The 19,959-nt window shown below is 43.6% G+C and overlaps 1 long non-coding RNA gene across 1 annotated transcript in view; it reads right to left on the reverse strand.

The window, feature by feature from the left end:
• The window catches only part of LOC108552122 (uncharacterized), a 34,624-nt gene extending 15,561 nt beyond the window's left edge, over window positions 1–19,063 (reverse strand). The window contains exons 1-2 of the long non-coding RNA XR_001890533.1: window positions 18,796–19,063; window positions 9,413–9,524 (exon numbers count right to left, since the gene is read on the reverse strand). This is a non-coding gene — a long non-coding RNA (uncharacterized LOC108552122). The remainder of the gene's footprint in view (window positions 1–9,412; window positions 9,525–18,795) is intronic.
• Between the last annotated feature and the right edge of the window lie 896 nt (window positions 19,064–19,959).

Here is a 19,959-nt window from a genome sequence, read left to right on the forward strand (position 1 = left end):
TAAGGCCAGGCCCTACGTGAAAAGATGGAGATCGTCAATACCTGGTCGTCAAGGTTTTAAGTAAAAATTCGAAATTTCGAATATTATGTACACCGGGGAGTAGCTAGCTACAGATAGATTTTCTCATAATCAGCTGGCCTAATCGGTATCCGCGAGCCTTTTCCAACCAGGGAAGCGCTTAGATCGTCAGACAATTGTAATAATCACCTCGACAGTTAAGTTCGTATCGCGTGGTAATTAAACGAAGGTGGAGATTATGCGAAATGATAGGTACTCGGTAGCGAGTAATGTCTCCGATTATGCAATGGACACACGCGTTAGCTGATGGACTCCTTCGCAGGGAAACCTATTCGCCCTTCGCTCGTTACGATCACGCGGTTTCGTTCGCTCGATGTCTTAATTGCGAGGTTTATTGTCCCGACTTTCACACGATTAAACATCGTGTCTATTTTATCTCCATTTCCTTGGCGGATCGCGCGATAACGACCAGCCGTATGCAGCGGCGTTCGGTTCATAAAAATGGCCGCGGCGAGACGTTGACACCGCGTTATTTTCGCGCACCGCGACCAGGCAGGTGAATAAAAATGATAGAAAATCGGAATGGCCGCGTTGAACGAGCAAGGCCAGGCCTTGTGCAGGGATTCGCGACGAGACCACGCGCCCGATAATGCAATACAATTTCGGCCTGCACGGTTATACGAACAACGAACTATTATTACATCAATTATACCATTACGTTATTACGTATACAATGGCCCACTTTAATCGCGAAATAGATGTTCGGAAATGTGGCGAATATGGTATGCTTGACGGTCGAAGCGGGTTATTAACCGCGCATTAGGAATTCAAAAACTCGAATAACACGTTATCACCGTGAAAACTAATACCCAGCCAGCGTGGAATTCTCGTGCAACTCTGATACAAGCTTCGAAAAGCCTGCGGAAATCCTCTTAAATTCGCGATAATTCCAGCGGCCGGGTCGGTGTATCAAAATTTCGGGATCCACCCCGATTGCTGCGCTGAAAAATTTACATCGTGACGTACGATTTCACCCTCACGACGGATCCCCGAGTAGTACATAGAACCGCTCGCGTATATCAAAGGAACCCTTCTGCCAGGGTTCCTCGTGGATCCTAACCCCGCCTTCCGACGCGTACCCCTTTGGCTGCCGCGCCACTTCCGGCCGGAGCAACCCTTATCGGGGCCACCGGCGAGCGTTCGGCTGGGAAACGCTCGAAACTTCTCCCTCGACGCACTTAAGAATCTAATAAACGGTATATCGCGACCGGTCGGTCCGGCACGCGTTAAGACTTCCAGCAGGCATGGCTTATTGGCCCGTGCATTCGCTGTTCCAGTCCTGGCTGGATCACGGAGTTTAAGGAGTTTCGCCGTTAATTCGCAGTTGGAGGGTTTAGCGCGGCGCACATTCGCGCACGCACACACACACACACACAGAGACACACAGATGTACGCATCGGCTGCACGTACACGCGTGCACGCGAACACGACGAAGGGAGGAGGCCGTGGCGGCCGAGATACGATCTAAACGTGGCTAACCGAGGGACGAAAGGGGTGGCTAGGGCATCCGGCCGGCATGGAAGCAGCAACCTGGCGTACGCCTAAGTCAAGTGGGCATAACCGTGCTCCGCCTACGACCTGGACGACTTGTTTGAGTTTGCAGTTGCAGCAGCAACTGCGCGTGACCGCCGAAATGCAACTCCTTGGAGCGAGAAAAGGCCAGAGGCGCGCTAGTACGCGGGACGAAAATTTCAAAGGAGCTTTTTCATGCGACCGCTTGAAACCGTGCTTGAAACCACGGCAGAGTATACTAATTTTAAATAACCCGGCTGAGGCCGTTGTTTATGCGAAAGATCGGTTGGCTGCTGCAACGAGTCCGGCCTTCGAGCAGGGTCAGCGCTCGCGATGGCCGCCATGTTCTCCGCCAACGAAAAATCTTCGTCCCTATCTTCCGCTTTGCCCTTTTATATTTATTTCGCTGGCCCGATAACGGGTGTCGCGATACCGAGGGAAATGGCGGAGATTAAAACGCTTCGCGTGGCGAAACGGCTCGCGAGGCGTTATTTCCAAAGACGGGGAACCGGAGAGGGATAGGGCGAGCGCGTGTAACGCCCGTTTCCGTTCTAATTTGCAGAAAGCAGCCGCAATCGAATCGCGCGTCCACGCGGCTCCGAGTGGCCGGATGATAAAAACTTTTTAAACGCGACGGTAGCGCAAAAAGGTCAGTTTACGTGGCGGCGAGAGAGTATTGATCCGGCTGGCCGCGGCCCAATTACAATATTTTATTGAACTATAACCGCACACGCTTGTCGAATGCAGAAAAATGTAACGCCGTTTATTGCCTCGTTCCAGCCATCAACGAACACTCGTAAAAGACGGTCTATATAGGTCCTCTAAGTACCCTACGATCGCGCCAATTTTTGCCCCCTCGCGTCCCCCGGGTCGACCACGCGCGTCATCTTCGGGAAAACGCTCGCGAGTCGTCAGGTTTTGCCTCGCGGCCCGATTAATCGCGTTCACGCGCATTAATCAAGCGTTATAGCGAGTGCGCGTTAAGTTGCGCTATTAATCACGCTGTGTACTAAGGCTGAACCCCGAAATTCGAGTAGACTCGCGTAGGTACACAGGCTGGTTACACCGGCTCTACCGCGACTTCGCCCTGCCCGAGAACTTTCCACTTTAGCCGAGTCGTTGCTCGCGCGGCCCCGCGATAACTTATTGCGCCCGCTTACGAGTCCGTGATATTCGCTCGTGTAAAACAATGCACCTACACGTCGCGCTATCGCACGTGTGCATCGTCAATTACGATCGTTACGCAACGCGCGCCGCAGACGGGACCGGTCTCGTCGTCGAGGTGATAAGCAGACAATTAAGTCGAGAATGGTTCTAACGACTCTTGAGAGGAGCGGGATGGAAAGAGGAGAGGGAATATCTTGGAATTTTGTACCACGGTTCTTTTTCTTTTATTTTTTTCCAGTTTTATTGCGCTGGTGAGTCGGAGGGTCTTTAGAACGGGGTTTGGGCCCAAGCTCGAAAGTGTGATTTAATATCGATTCAAATATTAATAGTTAACGCGTTGACTGCCATAGTGGTCATCAGTGACCGGTACTGGTATCCTCAGTGGAACCCTGGTGGTCATCGATGATCGATGATACTAATTTTTTAAATTTATATTTGTTTTATTCCAACGTATTTTTGAGTATTTGAATAACGTCAATAAATAGAGAACTTTGAATAGCAAACATTAATAATTTCCACCATTTTGTTTCCCTGCGCCATATTGTTTGATAATTCGTCATTGTATCGTAAGAATAATGGAAATTTTATCATGGCTCCTGAGTGTACTATATAAAAGTGCATGGCAGTCAAAGTGTTAAAGAAATATCTCGCTATTGGGTATGATTAGTAATAAAATGGCTGGTGCACTATGTGTTAACCCCTTCGCTAGAGAACAGGTCTCCCTGCCGAGTCCTTCCCGTAGAAGGAAGCTTCGTACCAAAGATGGAAGCATTACACGAGCGTAGTCTTTAGCATTCGGGGACAAGTCTTTTGAAGAAAAAGAAAAGAAAAAAGGAAAAACCGACCATCGCAATAGAGCTTGCAATTCTTTGCGAAGAGAGCTAAGCGAAATGATAGCACTTGCCTTAATTTTTACGGCAGGTGACTATAATCACCCATCCTATGTAGATGGCGTCTCGTAGCCGGTGACTATAATCACCCGTCGTGTGCGGGTGACGTCTAATAGCCGGTGACTATAGTCACCCGTCGTATGTAAGTAGATGGCGTCTCGTAGCCGATGACTAAAGTCACCCGTCGTATGCAGATGGCGTCTCGTAGCCGGTGACTATAGTCATCCGTCGTGTGTAGGTGACGCCTCATAACCGGTGACTATAGTCACCCGTCGTATGTAAGTAGATGGCGTCTCGTAGCCGATGACTATAGTCACCCGTCGTATGCAGATGGCGTCTCGTAGCCGGTGACTATAGTCATCCGTCGTGTGTAGGTGACGCCTCATAGCCGGTGACTATAGTCACCCGTCGTGTGTAGGTGACGCCTCATAGCCGGTGACTATAGTCACCCGTCGTATGTAAATGGCGTCTCATAGCCGATAACTATAGTCACCCGTCGTGTGTAGGTGACACCTCATAACCGGTGACTACAGTCATCCGTAGTAGCGAAAGGACCAATAATAATTTCGCGTACGTAGTGTACCTGCGTTATAGTTACGAAAGACTATTAAGCCTGAAACTAGAAGCAATTGATAAACAAAGCACGCGATGCAGTACAAACGATAATTGAACGATTGAAGCAACGACTGAATTAATTATAGGTATAAACACCGATTCTTCGGGAATTTGAAGACGAACGAGCTACACACGACGGGAAGTCTTTCGCGGTTTATCTCGCGATGGATGATGGTGTTTTCCTACAGTTTTCTTTGGATTTTTCCTTCTTTTTATTGTTCCTGTTGCAGGTAAAGGGAATCATCGAATTAACCGCGCACGCGGGAGCCTTCGCGAGGTTTGCCGAAGCGTTTTACGAGGGTTTAACACGATAATGTACAAGTTTGAAAACACAGGAAGCAATCAGTCTTCGGCGGGTCTCGAAGAAATCATCCACGGAAAAGAGGTTCGAGAGTGATTACTCATGAAAGATCGCGATGATTAATGATAACTGATGAAGATGATCGAAGAACCAAAGAACCAGCTACGAGCGGAAGATTTGAACTGGTACAACAAGAAGGATAGATCTTCCTGTCCGAGGCCTTTGGGTGTAGTTGATTGAGATTGCGTGGCAAACTGAAGTCTACAATGAGAGCTCGTTGTCTCGCAAGTGTGTCCGAGAAATCGTGCCCCCTATTGATATTTTTTAATTCACTTATACCGACAATTTTTAACTCTCTCGTTCTTCGGATCCTTTTTCATTTTTATAGCTGGCGGTGGATTTTATCGCGTAGTTTATCATAAAGTATTTACCGTGGGACGCATAACTCGCTGTACATGTGTTTGCTTTTTAAGGTAATTTTAACGACTGAAAAGCACGACGGACATATTTGAATAAATTAATTATAATATACGGTAACGCGACACTCCTATAACGGGGGATAAAAATCCCGCTGCTACTCTCGGATAACGCGGTTTAGGAAATAATTATAAAAATGGGGTTCCTCTGGAAACACGTTGCCAAGTGAAAAACACACAAATTCTCGGAATGGAGGAAATTTGACCGACGAAGGAGCTAGACCAGCACTCGAAAGGCAATGCCGGTGGAACTTCATTTCGAGCCATAACTCCGACACGAATTACATTTTAATTCTATCCACATTTTTAATTAAATTATTCCACATGTAAAATGAAACAAATTTTACATTTCTAATTTCTCCTTCAAAAAGTAAAACCGAGTAGACGCGATGCAAGTACGGATTTACATAGTTCTACCTTTCCGAATGTTTTTTACACGACGTCCCGGTGGTACAACGAACTTGACATGTCAATTACCAAATGATCGATCGATCAAAGCTACCTTCTTATTTCCTCCAGGACTCTAAACACCCCTAGCCAAGATCTACCGTGTAATCGAAGTAAATCAGCAAACTCTGCTCGAATGGTGAAGGTAAACTCTTTCTCCGCGAGTCTAAACTCTATAACACGGCGATACAGGCGGCTAAAATTGAGCGATTAATTTCTCGCGTGTTCCGATAAGTAGGAATTTCGCTCCCCTACGAAATCCCCGGCATAAAGCACAGCCGGAGCCGGAAGCGGAGGCGAAGAGGGAAAGCCGAGAGTCAAGAAAGGTGGCGGAAGACGAAGGGAGAGTGGCTCGATAAATTGCCAGCTGAATCGCACAGAGTCCGTTCCGAGGGCGGGAAAGAGTGCGTGGAAACACAGTAATCGGTGGAATTAACATCGCGAAGGCCATAAATTAGGCATAGACGCGAATTAAAGGGGATGTAAATGCAGACGGATCCGCGGGCCAACTCTTAAGCGACTCACGTCCGAGGAACCGGTTAGATCATGCCGCTCTCTCCCCGTGAATCTCCTCTCTCTCTCTCTCTGGATGCTCTCTTTTTGGCCCTCGCACGCGGCTGAAGTATGCCTCGCCATTATCATCGATGTTGCAGTTCAATTTTGCCACGGCCCTGGTGGGGGCAAGTCTGTCCAGCGTAAGTGAGAGGGCTACCCTGTGGTTAGGGTGTGACGAACGAGTGTACGTGTCAGCACTGCAAACCACCCTCATTTAATTTGCTGAGAGCCGCTGTATATCACCCACGCTCCTCCTCGCGCCGCCATTTCCGACCAAGGCGGAAAACTTCTCGCCGACCATCGAGTATCTCTTCTCTTCTCTCCTTGATTACAACAAAGGCTACCGCCTTCCCTCGGCCAAGGCCGGGCACACCGAATTGCCCTAATCGGCCGACGATTCCACCCCTCCACGCTTTTCCGAACAGCGGCGTCCAGATTTGTTTCTGTCTTTCACCGAATTTCTTTGATACAAAAATAAAAGTCCTACGATAAAATTTGAAGGGGAACGAAGAACTACCGATTTTTGGGTTAATCGTCGAGTTGAGCTTGAATTTTAGAAAAATATTTTTAGATGCGTGGGGTTTGGTTATGTGATAAGAATTCTGAGGGTAGAGTGATTAGGAATTTTTCACAGTTTGATGTTCGAATTGATGGAAAAAAGTTGTCGAATGTTAGGATAGTACCGGAATTTTGGCAGTACGCGAATTTTATCAAAACGTAGTAATTAACGGACAAAGTCCAAGTTTGTTTCTGTCTTCCACCGAATTTCTTTTGTCCGAAAATAGAAGGCCTATGGTAAAATTGAAAGTGAACGAAGAGCTACCGATGAATTTTTCTATTTAATACATAAATAAATAAATAAATAAATATTCGTCATAATTTCTAGCCACTCGTGATAATTGATAATTCTAATTAAGACACGTTTATAATATAACGTTTAACCCTTTGCACTCGAGAGGCGACCTCCAATCGCTATTAGATAAAATTTCGAAGATCGAATAATTCTACGTGCTAATTATATTACGATTTCTTATTTACTGCTGAAAGAAATATCGTCAGCTTTACAGCAGAAAATCTTTGAGCTCCTACTCCTCTTCAGCCAAAAAATCGTCGAGTGCAAAGGGTTAATAGGTCAAAGACACCGTTTTGTATCGAGAAGCGGAAAAATCTATTAAAATTTATTGATCGAACAAATTCGTGATTCAAAAATACTTTGAACCACCACCGAAGCGTGCCCTCGAATCGTAAATAAAATCGACATTCCCCTTTTACGATTTAATAAATGTTTGCACTGCGCAATTAGCTTGTACAATTTTTGTAACACGCGCCCATAGAATAACTCGTTTATATATTCCAATTAACGCCGATCGGATAATCGCGATGCTGCAATTCCTGTAAAAATGGCGGAGGCGGGGGGTGGAAAAATAGGACAACCGTGTAACATCTGATAGAAATGTTTCCCGCGGCAAATTTCATTTCGCGGAATATCATTTAAAGCCGCGAACTTGGTGCAAAATTTCCGAAATTCCGAAATTTCTCCGCAACCTGATCGCTTACTTGGCGCGCGAAACGCGTGCAGCCGCGGCGCGTTAATTTATTAACGCGATCGGTGGAACATTAACGTCGACGACTACGATGCAGCCGGTGGCGGGCCGCGATTAGCGATCGTTTCGAAGCGTATTTCACCGTCGAATCGCGGGAGGAGGGTTCAGTCATCGATACGGCGGCTCGTGGATCCCCGAAATTGGATCGGCTCGCTGGGAGGAAATGGATCGAATCGGCTGGGAACGAGTTAAACAACGCGCTCGTCACCTTCCGGCGCCGTTGCCCGCGGATTTTTGATCCCGCGAAACCTCGCAATTAACGCCCGCCGGTCTACGAATAATTTTTAACCCGAAATTACAGCGGGCGTGGAGCCCGCGCGACCATACTAATTAAATTTGCGGCGCCGTTTATCAATCCGAACGAACTACGCTGCGTGCGCCGCATTTCGACCTGCACGTTGCGATGTGCGTGCGCGATTTCGAAAATTTCCATCGTCGCGTCGTTACTGTATTTTATAACGAGACCCGTCCCGTCGTGTTCATTAAACGATAACAATGGGCCGCGTGTTAAAATGTAACCGGTAGAAATGAAAAATCGCCGGAAAAATCGAAGTGGGAGGGGCGATCGAAGATACGGCGGATTTATACGCGGAAACCACGTCGGTATAGTTCATTCTGCTTCCCGTCCGAAAATCTTTAGAAAATTCGACGAATTTTTACCGCAAATCGAAGGAAAAATTGGGAAACCGAAATGGCGAGAAATATACTAATTTGAGCGAAATATTGAATATCAGGGTGAGGTTTGGGCTTCGATTTGATTGCTCGGAGAACATTTCGTCATTCGATAATTCGTTTCGTACTATCTGCTTTGTCAAATCCGACGAATTTTTACCGCAAATCGAAGGAAAAATTTGGAAACCGACATGGAGAGATGCATACTAATTTGAGCGAAATATTGAATATCGGAGTGAGGTTTGGGCTTCGATTTTATTGCTCGGAGAACATTTCGACATTAAATAATTCGCTTCGTACTATCGGCTTTGTCTACGCCATGAAAATGTTCCCAAAAATAAAAAAATTTTACCACAAAACGACGAAGAATTTAAAATGTAACAATTTAATTGGGAAATTTGGGAGAAGATCAAATATACCTACTACCTATTATACTTATATATCCTTTATATATCACCCCCATGAAAATCTTTCCAAAATGAAACGAATTTTTATCACAAACGGATTAAAAAATATTAAAAATTAGGGAATAATAATTACTTCGCCCCTATACACACTTACTGATAAAAGTTAAGAAACAACGTACACGTTTGGTATTTTAAATATATTCTCTATCTTCTATCATACATAGGTTGAAATTAAATTATGCCATTTTTAACCTATGTATGATAGAAGATAAAGAATTGTAAGTAAGTGTATATCGCCCTCATGAAAACTTATCCAAAATGCAAGGAATTCTTGTTATAAACAAATAAAAAAATAAAAAAAATTGAGAAATAATTACTTCGCTCTCATGTACACTTATTGACAAAAGTTAAGAAACAACGTACTCGTTTGGTATTTTAGGTATATTTCTAACCTATGTATTCCACGATACATAGGTTGAAATTAAAAATGGCGTAATTTAGTTTTAACGTATATATCTTAGAAGATAAAATGTATACCGAAATTCCCAAATGATTACGTTGTTTCTTAACTTTTATCAGTAAATGTATACCGCCCTTATGAAAACTTTTCCAAAATGCAACGAATTCTCGTCACAAAGAAATTAAAAAATAAAAATAATTAAAGAATAATAACAAGAAACAAACTTACCCCAATTTCCTATTCGTTAAGGGAAATCCTCGTCAAATGTACCCCTCGTCCCCCACTCCGTTCTACTCGCCATCTCCTCAAAACTCCGCAGTCCCAGAACTCTTCCGAGAATCTGAAAAATTCGAAGCAAAAATGATAACAGAGACACGCCGAAACGTGTGTGAATTTCACGTGTTACGTGCACACAGGGCGAAAGAGCGTTCACGGGAATTCGCACGCGAACGTGCCCGAGCGATTCCAACTTCGTAATTGCCCGGTACAGCCCGTTTACACAGCGCACGATCGCGGCGGAATCAAGTCGTCACCTTTTTTAATCGTTATGACTTTATCCGCGACGCTGCGAAAGATACACGGTCTCGGGTTACGTGAGCCTGTTCGCATTATAAACGTCCCGGGGCAAGCAATTTCGCAAAATTATGGCGATCCCGCCGCCGGTTACGTCGCACTCGTGGAAACGGGCATTAATATCGAGCGTGCCACGTTAAAGTAGCAGCCCTCTCGCGTTCCTGCCCTCCATACGCTCAGGATATGAAGCTATCAGTTTTAAGTTGACCGACCCGCGAGCTGTTAAGACACGAACACCGAGTCGGCCGCCATTCAGTTCTGCACTTTTGTGCGAATTCCGCTCGCGAGTCGCGCGCACCGGCTTCCACGCGCTCGCTGCCACCTTTTTTCTTAACTCTCCCTCTTTCCACCCCCTTTTCCACCCTTATCCAACGACGTGCTCCGATCGTTAAAAAATTTGGGGGTCATCGGGGGAAAAAAGCTTCGGAAATTCGACGAAATTTTTTGGAATTTTATCCGAAGTCTAGGTAATTCGATATAGTTAATTAAATCGGGATTTGGAAGCGCGACAATAATTTTCTAGACTCGAAACGTCGTTCGATGAGCGATTAACGATTAGTTAGCAGCAATGCTAGATTCAGAGCGATTTTTCGGGAAAAAAAGAAACGTCAAGCTCGCCCCCGAATTTCACGTCCTTCCCGCATCCCCTAACAATGGTTTCCCAAAAATTGAAAAGCACAATGAAATGACATTCCTGTTTCCCGGATCTGGGTTAAGACCTGGAAGCGTATTCACGAACCCCAAGGACGTGAGTTCTAATTAGTTTCCCGTGGAAAAATTCTGCTCGCCGAGGGGCGGGGGAGAGGGAAGAAGACAGGAAAGGGATCGTGTCCGACGGGGAAGAATATACCCTGGATGAAACTAGAACATACACCGCGATGATCAAAACCCGCGAGCCTTTATCGAGCAATTCCGTCCGCTCTATCTCGATTTTACAGGCCCCCGTCGAAATAAATACGCCGGAGCTTCCGTACTCTCCTTTTCTGTCTCCATTTTTTTCCATCCCTTTCGCCAATTTAATCATGCAATACACAAGCCGAACAAACGCGAGGCTATCGGTGTTAACAATCGACCGGGTGTGCGCGAGGTAGCAGCTATCTCGCGAACTTGCTGAATTTCCGCGACGAAAAAGCCGACCGGATGTGTCCTTTTATGAAAACCGATATACTCCCGGGAGTCGATATACCCATTCACGGCGGCATCTCTGCTCGTAATTTCGTACGTAATATCGCGAGAGCAGCGCGTCGCTGAATTTACAAACTTCCGCAACACTCTGCAAACCGAACTACCATCCCCCTCTCGACCGTGCTTTCTTCCTTCACCCTTCCGCGGTACAGGGGTTGGGAACGCGTTAGGAACACCCAGCACCAAGTGTTTTCCAAAGTTCCAAGTCTTGGACCGTTTCGATAAAACTTCCACGAGTTACACGCGTGGTCTACGCTCCGGGACACGCGACCGAAATCGCGCCAATCTCGAAGCTTCGCGAATTTTATTATCGACTATCGAAAAGTCCACTTATTATTATCGAATCTCGTTATCGATCTTTAACGACACTTTGACTGTCACTGTCAATATATGACCCGATCACGGTTTCTCCTGTGACGTCACGGTGGTCATTGGTGACCGAAGGCGCCTATATGTGTAGAGGGTGCTTCCTATACACTGTTGATGCCAGCTAGTCGCGGGATATCCTCGTGTGGCGGTTATGGTGGAAGGGATGAAAGAAAAATGGAGGGATGCGTTTCGTCCTACTAGTGGACTTATCAGTAGAACCCAGTCTCAGATAGGGGATACTTAGCTTGCATCGGAACTTCTATTTAAGGGAGATCAGGTATGCACCGAGCACTTGCGAGAAAGTCCTCGGACCTCCGTGAAGCAGGAATCCATCTAGCGGCGAGAGTGCGAATGACGATCGCTACGTACGTTTTGATGATATAAATACTCCCCTGTCGTCCTGAGAGAAACACGTGATTTTAAATTGCGTGGCAGTGAAAGGGTTAACGCGTTTCATTCGCGATAATCCATCGCGAATCTCGTTATCGACCTCGAACGCGTTCGTTCGAGTTCCACCCTCCGACCCCCCTTTCTTCCCTCTTCCTGCGCGTTCCAGAGGACCGACTCGTGACTCGTGATTGTTTCGACAGGGTCGCGGAAAATTCTCAACGATTTCACCTACTTTCGCGCCGCGTTCACGGCCAAAGCTCTCTTCTGCTCGCTCCCAAAGCGACGGTCCTTATTTTTCCCACCTTTTCCTCTTCCTCAGCCGTGTCCCTTTGACCGACATTTCGCGAAACTCGCGAAATTCGTTACACGCACCCCGTGTTATCGCGCGATTTCATCTCGCACGAACGAAGACGCGGGAGAAATGACGAGGGGGGTTTTCATGCCTCATAGAATTAAGTTATTACGCGTAATGTTAGTCGGGCCTCGTTTAGGATGTGCATCAATTATCCGGGCTCTTGTATGCTCTAACTGCTTGTAAGTATATGGTACTGCTCCGGGGAGGAGTGGTGCATAAATTTTTTGCAGAGGGAGAATATCACGGGGGCAGAATTTTGTTTTTCTCCATTTTAAACCGGCACACATTGTGCCGCATTAAGAATTACTAGACGCGGCCGAATTCTCTCCCCCTCTCTCTCTCTCTCTCTCAGCGAGCTTTATTTTTTTTCCGTTTTTTTGTTAACAAGTAGAACATCCTCGTGCAGGGCGCCACGTTTCGGTATTAACCCATTTTTCTACTTTCCCTGCCTCGTTTCTTCCACGTACGCGCGGGTACGCGATGTTTCGACTCGTCGATCGAAATGAATATCCGCGTGGAAAAATATAGGACACGGGAGAGGAGACTCGGAAAGAAGGTTTGTTGCGTGATAAATGGTACGGAGAGGGTCAGGTTCAATTGTTTGCACGCGACCGCGGCTCTTTGAATAAATTAACCCTTTGCACTGGGCCGTTTCCGTTAGAGAGATGTCGCAAATTCAGCGCGAACAAGTTCCTTTTAAGCTGCGCGAAAAGGTTTTTGGAAATTGTTGAAATGGATGAAAAGAATATCGGTATTTTCGCTATGGGGACCTCGGAAGAATCGGAATTGTTTGTAGGCACGATTTTCTCAGCAGATGTTCTTTGGGCCTGGTATTGGAATATTATTTAACCCCTAATAGAAAAAAGAGAGAGTAATTTATTTATCCAGTTAAGATTCCTTTAATCTGAGAATTGAGAATTCTCAAACTGAGAGAATTAATCTGAGAATTGAGAATTCTCGAATTGGGAGAATTACTCTGAGAATTGAGAATCCTCGAACTGAGAATTGAGAGAATTAATCTATGTATTGAGAATTCTCAAATTGGGGGAATTAATCTGAAAATTGAGAATTTTTGAATTAGGAGAATTAATCTGAGAATTGAGAATTCTCGAATTGGGAGAATTAATCTGAGAATTGAGAATTCTCGAATTGGGAGAATTAATCTGAGAATTGAGAATTCTCGAACTGAGAGAATTAATCTAAGAATTGAGAATTCCCTAGAATAAATACAACAACGCTATCTGACACTAGCGGAATACGTGTAAAGTACACATAAATGAGTAGTGAATATAATTCAATCTCATAAAGTAAAAATAATTCAAAGTTTGTCTCATACTGTATTAAATATAATTTCTGTAATACGATTACGGTGTAATTTTTATACCAAACCTACTGTATCCTGTCTTCTCGTTTTATGATATTAATTCAACGTTTGATATACAATGGTAATTGTATATTGTCATTTTGTTTGAACATCGAAGCAGTTTTCTGTCTGCACAGATTTAATATTCGAAGAGAGACAGAAAATGATTTAAAGTTTAGGTTAGGTTTGATGAACTTGGAACTTCTGACTTCGACGCGACGACTGTTTGGCTTCAACTATGAAAAATCTACGACAGCGTTGTGCAAAGCGTTATCTAAAAGCTTCTGATAGTGTTCTAAAACTCGTTTAAGACTCTAAGCTCACGAAGAAATATCGCGAATATCGCGACGAACAGGGGTGTACGAAACTTCCTCTGCTCCACTTCAGTATTTTAATGGAATAGAATAACTTCAGGTCTAATCCCTTAAAATTCACCAACTTCCGTGGGTGCATCGTCTTTAATCCTCCATATGTACTTCTATTAATTACAGTAATTTGCGTCAAACGTGGAGTAACGTGTATTCTTAACTGTCCTATGACTTTCTGTCGTTCTAAGATGGCTTCGAGGCTTCTACATGGGATCTAGCTAACGTGTAAACTACTTCTATACGAGAGACAAACCAAAGAATATTTTTAATATTTTTAAAAGGACCAAAGAATATTATCCTTAACATTTTGCAAAGCTCCACACTCATACTATGAAACACCAAAATATTTAAACACGATAGCATATAAGCATTTACGAATTCGCTATGTCTCCAATCTAAAAGTCTTTTACTATACGTGTAATAGTTAATTAGTTACTCTTCGAAGCCTATAGGATAATTTGAGTACCACTGGGTGTCATAGAGAATGATTAACCCGCAAAAGGATATTTTCCCTGACTCTCAGCAGGGGTAAAACGCTCAGCAGGAGCGTCTCGACGTGACCAAACGCGATATCGTTTACTTCATCTCGATGATGTTATTCGTGGATTAACACGTTCGCTGCCGGAGGCTCTGATCGAAGATGATCGGCAAAGTTCGATGGACGAATCGCTCGTCTGCCAAATCCTCTCCAAAAAAGTAGAAATTTATGTTAAACACAGAAAATAAAAAAGTCAAATCAAAATGAAATTAAAATAAGAGAATAAATAAATAAATAAAATGAATGACTCATATCAAAACAACCCTGATCGTCATCTTTCGATAATATTAAACACACGTACATGACTCCCATTAAAATACGAATATTGTGCTACTTTACGTGTCTTCTGGTATATTAAAAAAATATATTTTGACCAATTTTGATAACGATATATCTATCTTCTGCAGAAAATCAAGTCAAAATCAAATTGAAAAAAGAATAAATAAATAAATAAATAAATGAATGGTTCATATTAAAGCAACCTTGATCGTCATCTTTCAATCTTTCGATGATGTGTAGATGACTCCGATTAAAATACGAATATTATGCTACTTTACGTGTCTTTTGGTATATTAAGAAAATATATTTTGATCAATTTTGATAACGATATATCTATCTTTCGAAAAAAAACCAAATCAAAATCAAATTGAGAAAAAGAATAAATCAATAAATAAATAAATAAATAAATAAATGATTCATATTAAAGCAACCTTGATCGTCATCTTTCAATCTTTCGATGATGTGTAGATGACTCCGATTAAAATACGAATATTGTGCTACTTTACGTGTCTTTTGGTATATGAAAAAAATATATTTTGACCAATTTTGATAACGATATATCTATCTTTCCGCATGTCGGCAGTAAACGTCATTACGGTGTAAGCTTGACAGAAATACGATCACTTTGAGTCACCCTTTCGTGCCAATGTACTCGAAATTCTCTTCTACCAACGCTTTCAACTTCCCTGTGCTTTTTACGCGGTCTGTACAGCTACTATCAGCGCTAACAGCGAGTTATGAATACAGAGCTAGGTTTCTAAGTGCATTAAATATGCAGCTCTGATAACGGGAAAAGAGATTAAGGGAGGTATATAGAGGAAGGGAGAGCATATGGGCGTGCGGTGGTGCGTTTTACGAGTCGACACTAACGACTTAAAATGAAGGAAAATACAGTGCGACCCTGCGTACGGGTAGCCAACCCCGCCAACTTCCGGTATATTGTCTTTTAAAGCCACGCGCGGCCGCTCGTTAAATAATCTACCCCTTGCACAGCCCCGTTTCACGCCCCCCTCGCCTTTTTAATCGACAGACGATACGCCTTTATTAAATTGCCGGTTTAATATCGGCAATCTGCGAACTTTCGAGTCAATTTCCGCGCGAGTGGAATCAATGCCATTGCCGAAACACGGATTCATTGAAGCAATGAGTCGCTGAGACGTATACGTGGTAAATAAATATCTGCCAATCGGGGGTTATACTGCGTCGCAATTAACGTCGCGAATTAATAATACATGTAAACATATATTTATATAACGATGCAAATTAACAACTAAATTAAAAATTTAATTATTAAAGATACAGGCTATAGTTTATTAACGAGGTTGGCTACCTTGGCATATAGGTACACGCATGAATTATATGTATAATGAAAGCAAGAAGCTCGCGAGCATTCTAAATTGTACCTTCGCGTGCGAATTCTACTCTCTTTAATTAAAAACTAATTTTTCTTTATGTTACCTAATAAATATAATATACGTTATAGTATCCTAGTGATTTCTTCCTAGTGACTGATTTCATAGTCCCAAAATTTTCTTAACCCTTTCCACTACGATATTGGAATATTTTTAAACGAACCTTCGAAATTATATCAACAGGTTGATCGTGTATCGTACAATCATAGGAAATTTTGAGGGCAAGAAGGGTTGTAGAAACCCTTATACCTTAACACGATGATAGTCATCAGTGACCGGTGCTTGTCTCCTTAGTGGGACTAGCAATACCAATTTTTTTAATTTATATTTATTTCATTCTAACGATTTTTTGGAAACCTAAACGACGCAAATAAATAGAGAATTTTGAGCAGAAGATATTAATACGACAATTTGTTGTTATCACGTTCGCTGTCATGGTGGTCATCAGTGTCCGACGATATTAATTTTTTAAAATTATATTTGTTCTAACCGATTGTAACCAATTTTTGAATATTTAAAGAATGCAAATACTCTGGCGACTACTAAACTTCTGACTTGACAACTCCCAATCTTAACCTCTTAGGCACGGCTGAATTTTGCGCGGGGCTGTTTCTCTGTACGGCAGAGTTCAACGCGAATTACGTGTAAATGATACGGCACTGCAATGTGTGACGGATAATGCTGTTCTTTACACGAGTACATTGGAACGAAGTGTTTGATGATTAAATTATTGTATTATTATTGTATGATGATTAACTATAGCGCCGCGTCGTACAGAAAGATGACATCCGCGAAAGCCACTATAGCGGCGCCTAGTGCCTAAGAGGTTAACCAACAACTCTCTAACCACAGATTCTTCTTAACTCTACGTCTATTTCCTAAATCCATCCTACAGCACCGAATAAAAAGTGCGTGACAGTGAAAGTGTTAAAGAAACGCGAACATTCTTCCCCGCTATTCTCCCATCAATTATAGCAAGTTCCCAACTCCATCGTTCCGAGACACTTTGCGCAACCCCAATTCCAAACAGTATCCAGCCTCCGACTGGATTTCGACACGAAACGACGAACCCATAGCGTCCTGACGATGACACAACCAATCAACGACAGCTCGTTTGCCGTGTCGCGTGGGTTCGCGTAAAAACAGTGGCTGTTCGCGTCTGTAATTGACGCGAAACGCCCTCCATTCGCGAAACTGACACCGATAAAATGCTAATCGACGTCGGATCGAAACAGGCGAAACGCCGCGAAACTCGTCAGCCGTCCGTCAGCTCGATATCGGTGATATTAAGCCGTGGAACAACGGATTTGCGACATCCGCGTCAAATTGCTTCGGAAACGAAATTTGTTTCGTCTCGGCGACGAGTTTTCCCGGGCAACTTTGTCGCCCCGACGTTGAGAAACTTCGATAACGAGAAGGAACTGATGGAAGGGACAGGAAGTCGAGCCAGCGGGTCTTTGGTTCGCCATCAATCAAGCCCCGCCACTTCAATAAACGCGTCCAGATTCCGGATTCCTAACACGACGTTCTAAGAACCCGAAGTGAACGGCCCTGATTCGCGAGGCATTAAATGAAACATTTTGCGAAAAGTAGCAGAGACTGCTACATAATTCCTACTTCGGAAATATCAGGTAAAATCAGATAAATAAGAAAGAGATACAGAGAATTGCCATTTATCGAGCAAGCATGTATATACATTTATCTATCAGCACTGCAATTATTAAACGAATTTTCTAAAAGTGTCAGTTATGGAAGCGAGCTACGAATTTAAAAATGCACGAAATGAAGATACAAACAGCGAAGAGCGGAATGAAAATGAAGCAAGAATTAAATTTTTAATCGAAAGTCTGAAAACGGTGATTCGAAGCACACGAACTGCGGCCTTAAAAGAAAGAGGCTCTTAGCCAGAGTGTCTCCATGCATCTAAAAATACAGTTTCGTTTATCATTCCCTTATTCCACTAAAGGCACCATTTGCTGGCACGGTTCACGAATTCTTCCCTAAAAGTAACGCGCCGATATCGAGCATTAAAGGAGACGATACTTCACCAGAGGCAGCTTCGAAGTTGGAGATAACGCGGAGAGACCTATTACACAGTCGAGACACCTGGCGGTCACGTCCGAACTAACGCGGAGGCAGTTCTGGTCGCGGAGACGTTAACCCCTAACGAGAGTTAACGCGTGCCAGCATACGAAACTCGCGGGCTGAAGAAAGGTCAGAGATATCGTTGCTATTCGCGGTTCAACCCTGTCTGCGACGTCTCATCGATTCCTCTTGCACCCTCGGTGAAATTTCGCCGAAGATCTCCGCCCGTATATACCCGGCGCTGATTCCGGCGAGCGATATCGAGCGGAGGGAAGAACAGTGATACTCGAGTCGCGTTAATTTCGTTAATTTTCCAACGACCGGCCCGGCTACAATTTTAATATCACCCCAACGACGAACGAGGGTAGTTAATTAAACGCGTACAATTGAACGAAACCGGAGACAGTACCGCGACGTCGGGCTGATATTTTATTAAACATTTAAGTGGGAGAGACGGCGGGAAAAACGTGGAAAAAACTGGGACGGAGAGAACGCGACTGGAATTACGGAAGCAACGGTCGATTCGTATTCATGGTCACGCTAAGATTCAATTCGATAATGTTGCCCAGCGATGTAATAATTTCAAACGTAGCTTCCGGGGAGAAAGTTGCACTAAAATTCCGAGAAGCGGGGCTCGCTTTAATCTTCGATTGCGAAGGGAAGAGATAGAACAGTCGACGAGGATTTTACATACCTCGAAGAGCGGAAGATGGCGGACTCCCGAGGCCCTCTCGATGGCAGATCGCGAGGAATATGGCGTCAGCAGGCCGCTGGACTGGACAGCCCTCGAACTGGAACCGAGTTCGCGGAATTCGCGTCTTTCTCGGGGAAGAGAAGAAGCTGATGTTGTCCCGCGAAGAGATAAAACATGTGCGACCCTCCGATGCCCTGGCATTGATCGTTTCTTCTTATCGTCACTCTGTACGCCGAATTTTCCACGGCTTCCGTGTGAATCTTACGGCGTGGGATCCTCTGATCTGAAACAGACAGCAACGTTCGTTAATAAATAAATAAATACCGCGACTATAATTTATTTTTATCGATAATTAATCCTCGATTGGTGGAGCGAATATTTTATCTCTGAGGCACAGGATTTCAGATAATAAAATAGAGACATGTTGCATAGAAATTTTATTGCGTTCTAAATGGAACAAAATTTTTCGAAGATATTACCAACTGCTTTACGTAAATCAGACGAAATATAAACCTAAGCACATACAGCTATTGCAATCTTACGGTGCATCAAAAAGGTGGGACACTTTTAATCACATCGTGCCTCAAAGAGTTGATGCATATAATTACGCAAATACATCGTCTAATAGAACAAAATTTTAATACAAGGATGATACTCGTTATATTCAACGAAATTTGTTAATTTCGTTTACTTCTTATCGATATTTCGAAGATATATATTTGCGATCGCTCGCGTAATAATTGCTCAAAATTAGAGGGAACTTTGCTGTCAAGATTCCTGCGCTTGAGTCAAATGAAAAGTCAAGTGTCAACATTTCAGTGGAGTGTAGATAACAAAGAATTGGAAGACACAAAGATTGAGACTTAAAAGACGAGCTTCTTCTTATTGCGAAGAGATCAAAATATTTCTCAACGATGAAAACAATTAACATTCCTAACGATATATTAAGGAAAATGGGTAAAACAAAATTTAAAAATTCCCAGGAAAGACTAGAATCCGCAATAATAGAGGCCTAATAGAAACTTCCCAGCGAGGGCTTTATAAACCTACATGGTGGAACAAAAATTTCTTATTATAGAGAGATTCAATTATTTCTCAAGGATGAGAACAATTAACACTCCTAATAAAATATTAAGGAAAACGGGTAAAACAAAATTCAAAAAT

The sequence above is a fragment of the Eufriesea mexicana genome, unplaced genomic scaffold, assembly GCF_001483705.2.
Source record: "Eufriesea mexicana isolate 0111107269 unplaced genomic scaffold, ASM148370v2 scaffold47447484, whole genome shotgun sequence".
Lineage (NCBI taxonomy): Eukaryota > Metazoa > Arthropoda > Insecta > Hymenoptera > Apidae > Eufriesea > Eufriesea mexicana.